The 7,177-nt window shown below is 42.7% G+C and overlaps 1 long non-coding RNA gene across 1 annotated transcript in view; it reads right to left on the bottom strand.

Moving 5' to 3' along the window:
* Positions 1–2,774: 2,774 nt before the first annotated feature.
* The window catches only part of LOC126500745 (uncharacterized), a 42,752-nt gene continuing 38,349 nt past the window's right edge, over positions 2,775–7,177 (bottom strand). The window contains exon 4 of the long non-coding RNA XR_007591417.1: positions 2,775–4,365. This is a non-coding gene — a long non-coding RNA (uncharacterized lncRNA). The remainder of the gene's footprint in view (positions 4,366–7,177) is intronic.

Genomic DNA, 7,177 nt, shown 5'->3' with positions numbered 1-7,177 from the left:
GACCTGGCATTTGCTGTTAGGGCGGAGGAATGGAGAAAGGGTGGGGGAACAAACAAGCAAGATCTACCTTCAAACAAAGGGTTCGAAAGGCCAGTGGGAGGTGAGGCAAGGCTTAAGTGTGAGCGCAAAGTTAGTTCATTTAAAGTCCCTTGTGGGAAGTAGGGACAATGACTGTGTTGTGCCCAAGAAAATGGACCCAAGGTTGACCAACTCAGTGAGACTTAGAAAGATCATGTTTTCTTGTGTTTCTGGCTGAAGAGGTGTTTGAAAGATCTCAAGGACATTCCTGGACAAGGGATCCCTGGAAGAACAACGGGACCATTTAGAATGCCATGGGACAGTTCACTTGGAGTTCATTACTTGAAGATGCCTAACGCCCTGCAGGAGGGCAGGACCTCTCTGTCCACAGCGGTGGAAGGTGTGTGATCTAACCATCTTACATTCTAGAAATGCCCGTTTGGAAGTGTGCGCAGAGCAGAGGCGAGTGTTTTCTTGTAGGTGCAGCACTGTTTGACTGTGAGGGTCACTCAGCCTGAGTTCCCTTCCGTGGCCAGGAGGAGGGGTATCTGAGTGGTAGAGGAAGGTGACTTTCTTTCCCGTGTTTACATCACTTGAGCTGAACCTGACCTCAATTGTCATGCATATTTAATATTTAATCTGATTGAGAAGTAGGATCTCTCAGTTAGTCAATTATTCGGGTTTACGGGAAGATCCATCCGCTCTTTGTAGCCAGCTTTGGTTGTTATGTCCAACAGCATCACTTTTTAAAAAGCCTCTGTCCCCTTCTTTCTGGAAGAATCTTTGCACCAGAGTCTCTCCCGCGTTCTGGAATGAAAGAGCAGAACTCAGCCAAAAAGAGGTGACTCTTTGAACTAATGTGTTACACCAATGATCACCCTCCAGCTTGGAAAAGTGTTATCCACTGTTACTGAATAAATGGCCAGTTGAATTAAGTCCAACCCACTCGAGGGCTGAGGTGTCTCACTCAATGGTAGCAAGCATACCTAGCAAGACCTTGGGTTGAACCTCCAGTCCCATCACAAAGACAAAGCAATGCAACCCCCCTGATTTTATTCACAATCCTTCTAAATTTGAATGTGCTTGGGCAAGAGGCTGTCTGTAAAGAGCCTCCACTTCCCTGTGCACAGCTCCTAAAAACAAGAACCAGCAGCCAGAGCCAGAGATGGGTTTGAGAGCTACAGTTGGTGGCAAAGGCTTATCATCCTAGTACTTGGGTGTTATGGAATATTAGTTGAAGATGTGTTACATTGGCTTATGCTACGGAAAATTTGTTTTAATGATGCAAAGATGTGTTGCATTCTTTTATGTTGTATTTGTTTAATTCTGTGAAGTTGCGTTACTTTGCTTGACTAAAACACCTGATTGGTTTAATAAAGAGCTGAACAGCCAATAACATGGGAGGAGAAAGGATGGGCAGGACTGGCAGGCAGAGAGAATAAATGGGAAAGAGGAAGAGTAGAAAGGAAGGAGAAAGAAAGGGAGAAGGAGAGGAGGACTCCAGGGGCCAGCCACCCAGCTATGCAGCCAGCCACAGAGTAAGAAGTAAAGAAAGGTATATGGAAAGGTAAAAACCCAGAGACAAGAGATAGATGGGCTAATTTAAGAAAAGCTGGCTAGAAACAAGCCAAGCTAAGGCTTGGCATTTATAAGAAAGAATAAGACTCAAATAAATAAATTCCAAATGTGATTATTTGGGAGCAAAGAGGAAAACAAAAGCAAAAACAAACAAAAACCAACAACTATACTTGGGAGGCCGGGGTAGGAGGACACAAGCTCAGGGCTAGCCTGAGCTATAAGTGAGCTCAAGGCCAACCTAAGCAACTTAGTGAGATGCTGTTTCAAGCTGTTTCGAAATAAAAAGTGAAAGGAGAGCTTGGGCTGGGCGAGTGGCATCTGCTGTATCCTCAGGTGCCACCTGCCCCGTTGCTTCCTGTGTCACAATGTGGGGCACCGCCTCCTGAGACTGTGGGGACATGACTGGATGCATGCCATGGTGAACCGCTGAGAGCCTCAGCTCTGCTCCTGCCACCAGCTAGTGGACTCTCCTGGTCACTGATTTTGACCATGTGTTGGACAGAAGACCATCCCCTCTCCAGAATATGCTGTTCTAACCCCTAGACTCTATAGGCAGATAATATATTACATTGCATAGGTGAATCTAGGAGGCAGATAGCATTGTCTCCTAATCTGCTATTGTTAGGTGAGGCCACAAGGGTCCTTAGAATGAGGGAGAGAGACAGGAGAGACAGCCCACAGCACAGGGACTTGATGAGTTGCTGGTAGATTTAAAGATACTGGGAGCACACAAGCCAAGTAATGTAAGCAACTGTTAACATAAAAGAGAAAAGCTGGGCTGAGGATGTTTCTCATTTGATGGAGTGCTTACCTGGCTTGCATGAAGGCCTGGGTTCAGAAACACACACAAGATATGGTGATAAATGCCTGTTATCCCAGCACTGGGGAGGTAGAGACAGGAGGAAGAGGTGTTTGAGATCATAGTTGCTTATGTCAGACTGAGCAACATGAGACCCTGTCTCAAAGAGTATAGTAAAGCTAGAAAGGGCAGCTAAAATGTACACTTCTGAACTCTACAAAGAAAAGCACCCTTGTCTAAACCTGAGTTTGGTCCTCAGGGACCCATTTTAGACTTGTGACCTCCACAACTTGTCGGGGTCCTGTGCCAGCCCGGACCCTAAATTATTTCTCCGAACCAGAGGGGAGGTGTGGGAATAAAGACACAACTCGCATAGCTTTATTGGGAGGGAGATTTTCAGTGATCCCTCCTGAAATCCTGAGTTCACATCCTGAAAATTCCTCCATTTATTCTCCAAACAGCCTTATATACCAAAACATAAACTGAGGGGAAATTCATTAGCATTCTGTTTCCTAGGTAACCAGGTGAATGGCTATGGTCACGTCCACATCTACCTGTGCCTGCTCTGTCACGTCTTCCTGCTCCGTATGCCAGCTCTGTCATGTAGGCTGAATTAACATCTCTTTTCAGGCATCCTCCAAATTACAAAGAAGGAGCAGAACAGCATCCTGACCCTTTGTTAGAGAGGTGACAGACCACCTGTGTGGCAGGTGCAAACTATGATCTGGGATTCTGGTTGTCATACCATGTAGAAATATGGGCCTACAATCCACTCTCTCTTACTAATTTTAATAAAACCTGTGCTTCTGCAACAGGACAGATGATCACACCTTCCTTAGGCAAAGACTTCCCCATTTACCCAAATTTAGTCATCTTGGAACTGGCATTCCATTTTATGGAAGCTCCTGTCTTAGGCATCTGGGGACAAGATGCTTCAAACCCATCATTGACTGCTGATCTCTGTGAAGAAAAGAGATGGGGGGAGAGAGATACCTTTGGGCCCTGTTTCTCAGAGCCATACTTTCTTGTCAGGATAAACTATAATGCTTTATGAATTATCGTGCTCCCAAAGGCTATAGTCTCCTATTTAAAGGAGAAAGGATTGCCTGCGCTGAAAATGTGTCTTCATCTGATCTAGAATACCTCCTAAGTCTTTTACATTGTATCAAAATCTAAAATTCTTAACATATACATTAAATCCTAACGTTTACAGGGTGCTTCAAACTTTTCTCAACATCTTAAAAGCAGTTACAAACATCATCAGGTCAGTACCATAATTCTCAGCATTATTGGTCAATACCAACTTTTCTCCACATCTTATATGCAGTTACAAATATCACCAGGTCAATACCGTGATTAACACGAAATCCACAATTAAACACGTCACAATTTTCTTAAATCCGCATTAATCAAAAGACAGGAAAAGCTCTTCTGAGGGGTGAGAGTGCGGTGGCCTTGCTGTTATCCAGGACCAGTTCGGGCTCTGAGCAGCAGTTAAACCCTTAGTCCGCCCCCTCTTAAGTGAAGAGGGGTTTCAGTCATTCCTTATTTTGAGTCTTTCTTTCTCCAAGGGGAAAGCTTGGGTCTTAGTTCTCAGGTCCAATATTTTAATCAAAATGAGTTCTGTGCCCCAAAAGACTAAAAGAGTCAAACATTCAGTCTGCATTTCAGCTCCAAAGCAAACAGGATTCAGACTACAGAAAACTATAGTCATCGCAGTCACCTCAGCAGGGCCTCTGGGTCTGTGTGTGTCCCGAGTGTTGTCCCTCCAAGCAGCAGCACGGCACCCTGCAGTACAGAGTGGCGGCAGCAGGTCCTGCAGACCGGGCACTCCTCTCTGTGGGGGTGGGGGAGACTGGACCAAGGAACTCCTCTCCAACCCCTCTATGGGGCATTTGCAGCTACGATGTCATCAGGTCTGCCACTCCTTTACTGCATATGCAGTCATCACATCCAGCTTTATTTTCTTTCTGGGAAAAAAGCACAAGCACATCCTCAACCCCAAATTAATATAAGTTGGGTCTTTTCATAATTCATTGCAAGGGCTTTTTTTACCTTTCCTCCTAGCAAGGTCTCCTTGCTGCCACCATACCAGATCTGTCTGCAACTTTGATCCTCTTAAGTTGTTTTCAAGGAGCCATATCACGCTTCACAATTCCTTTTCATTATTAACCATATATGCGGTCCCTCCATTGGAAGAGCCATTTGTAAAATTCAGCATAACATCCTTTAAGGGATCTTTAGCTATAACATTAGTGAAATATAGTTGTGCGAATTGCAGCAACGATCATCTGGGAAAAGGCCATGACTCTGGCTTTTGAAGTGAGCAAACACAATTGTCCAAGAATCACTATCTTAAATTATCAATTAATCTAGTGCTTAGTATAAGAAACATTGGTCATAGTCAACTCTCTGCTAAACCAGCTCCTAGATTTCCTCCTGTATTAGACAGGCTACGGCTTTAAATTGAGAGATCAATATCTTAACTGGCAAAAATGGGGAGGTGCAGCCATAAAAAGCATTCTGTTTTTTCATAAAACTGCTGCAGAATAAGTTTTATACTTAATACACACTTGCCGTAGCTGAATCATAATTGTTGATTATTGTATACTCTACCTGTTGATCTATACTCCACCTGTGTGAGTACCTGTCTGGCAGCTTCTATAAGCTCTCTATTGGAAACTGGCTCATTGCTCCCTTTAAGAATTTTACTTGGTGGCTCAAGAGCTCCTAAGAATATTATAACTAAGGCTTTAACCATTGTATATATAACCAAAAGTTTATAAACTATTCTCCTCTTAAGTTGCAAGTCTGCCTAGCTGATAGAAAAATGGAAAAAGAAAGCATATTCAACTAATGGTGCTGGCCTAATTACAAAATCAACACGTAGAAGAATGAAAATAGATCCATATTCATCTTTATGCACAAAACTCAAGTTTAAATGAATCAAAGACCTCAACATAAAACCAACCACATTACACCTGGCAGAAGAAAAAGTTAGAAGTACCTGTGAATGCACTGGTACCTCTCAAACACAGCCTCAGTGGCACAGACATTGAGAGAAACAATTAATAAATGAGATCTCCTGAACTGAGGAGCTTCTGTGTAGCAAAGAACATAGTCAACAAGACACAATATCAGCCTATAGAATGGGAAAAGATCTTTACTTATCACTAATCCACTCCAAAAACATACGAAGGACTCGGGTAATTAGTATGGTACGACCCAAACTAAAAACTCTCAGCAGATGAACTTAAAATGATTGGAAGACACTTAAAAAACGTTCAAGGATAACATCCTTCACCATTAGAGAAACGCAAATTAAAACTCTGAGATTCCATCTTATCCCTGTAAGAATGCCCAAGATTAAAAGTACTGTTGGCATTTATGCTTAAGAGAATGTGGGGTAAAGAAAAAAACTCCTCTACTGTTGGTGGAAGTGCAAACTGGCACAGCCATTTGGATTCTAGTATGGCGATTTCTCAGAAAATTAGGCAACAATCTACCTTAAATCTCAACAATACTAGTTTTGGGGCCTATACAAAAGAGATGTTCAGCCATACCATAAGGACATGTGCTGAATTATGTTCATAGCAGAATTATTTTGCCATAGACAGAATCTGAAAACAACCCAAAATGCTCCTCTTCTACACATATGAAAATGAGAGACAACATCCTTTACAATAGCCATAAATACCATAAAATGTCTTAGAGTAACTCTACCCAAACAAATGGAAAAACCTGTATGATAAGGACTTTAAATCTTTGAAGAAAGAAATTTAAGACATCAAAAAATGGAAAGATCTCCTCTTCTCTTGTGAAGATAGAACCAGCAGAGTAAAATGACAATCTTACTAAAATCAATCCACAGATTCACTGCAAATGCCCGTTAAGATTATAGCAAAATTCTTCACAGATCTCGAAAGAACAATCCTCAACTTCACATGGAGAAACAAAAACTCAGGATAGCCTAATTCATTCTAAACAATCTTGTACAATTTAGGAACTTCTGAACGCATCACAATCTCTGACTTTAAACTTCACTACAGAGCCACAGTACTGAAGACAGATTAAAAACTAACACTAAAGGTGGCGCACGCCTTTAATCCCAGCACTCGGGAGGCAGAGGCAGGCGGATCTCTGTGAGTTTGAGGCCAGCCTGGTCTACAAGAGCTAGTGCCAGGAGAGGCTCCAAAGCTACAGAGAAACCCTGTCTCGAAGAAAAAAAAAAAAAAACTAACATGAGGATCAAAGGAACTGAAATTAATCCACCTTGGATATGAATCCACATGCCTACAAACAGCAGATTTTTGACGAAGAAGCAAAAATTATGAAATGTAAAAGAAGCATATTTAACCTGCTTATTTATTTTTAATTGTCCTGAAGCTGCAGTTCCCTGAGGCAACCTTTACTGCAAACTTGCCTGCCCAGCTCCCAGCTGAAGCCAGGCCACAAGGCAGGTGGGTAGGACACAGGCTCCCTCCGTCTGCCAGCCTGCCCTCATAAGCTCTGGTGGGTGTAGCCGTACTGATTTTTTACTATCTTTTTTATTTTAACTTGTAATCATAAAATTAAGAGAATTTCTGAACCCTCTCCTCTGTTCTACTGACTCTGGCTGCTGACTGTGTGGTAAAATTTGCTCTCTTAACTTTTTCTTCTGATTGCCTTTCCCCGGCAGGTGGGTTAGATGCAGCTGGCTATGCACCTGCATGTGGCGCCTCAGTCTCAGCGGTAACCTAGGCGATTCTTGGCCAAATGCCGTATTTCCTTTACTTTCCCCAC

The sequence above is a fragment of the Alexandromys fortis genome, unplaced genomic scaffold (genome assembly GCF_014885135.2).
Source record: "Alexandromys fortis isolate MF-2015 unplaced genomic scaffold, M_Fortis_MF-2015_v1.1 scaffold_7, whole genome shotgun sequence".
Taxonomy (NCBI): domain Eukaryota; kingdom Metazoa; phylum Chordata; class Mammalia; order Rodentia; family Cricetidae; genus Alexandromys; species Alexandromys fortis.
This window is presented reverse-complemented; position numbering and strand designations above follow the sequence as displayed.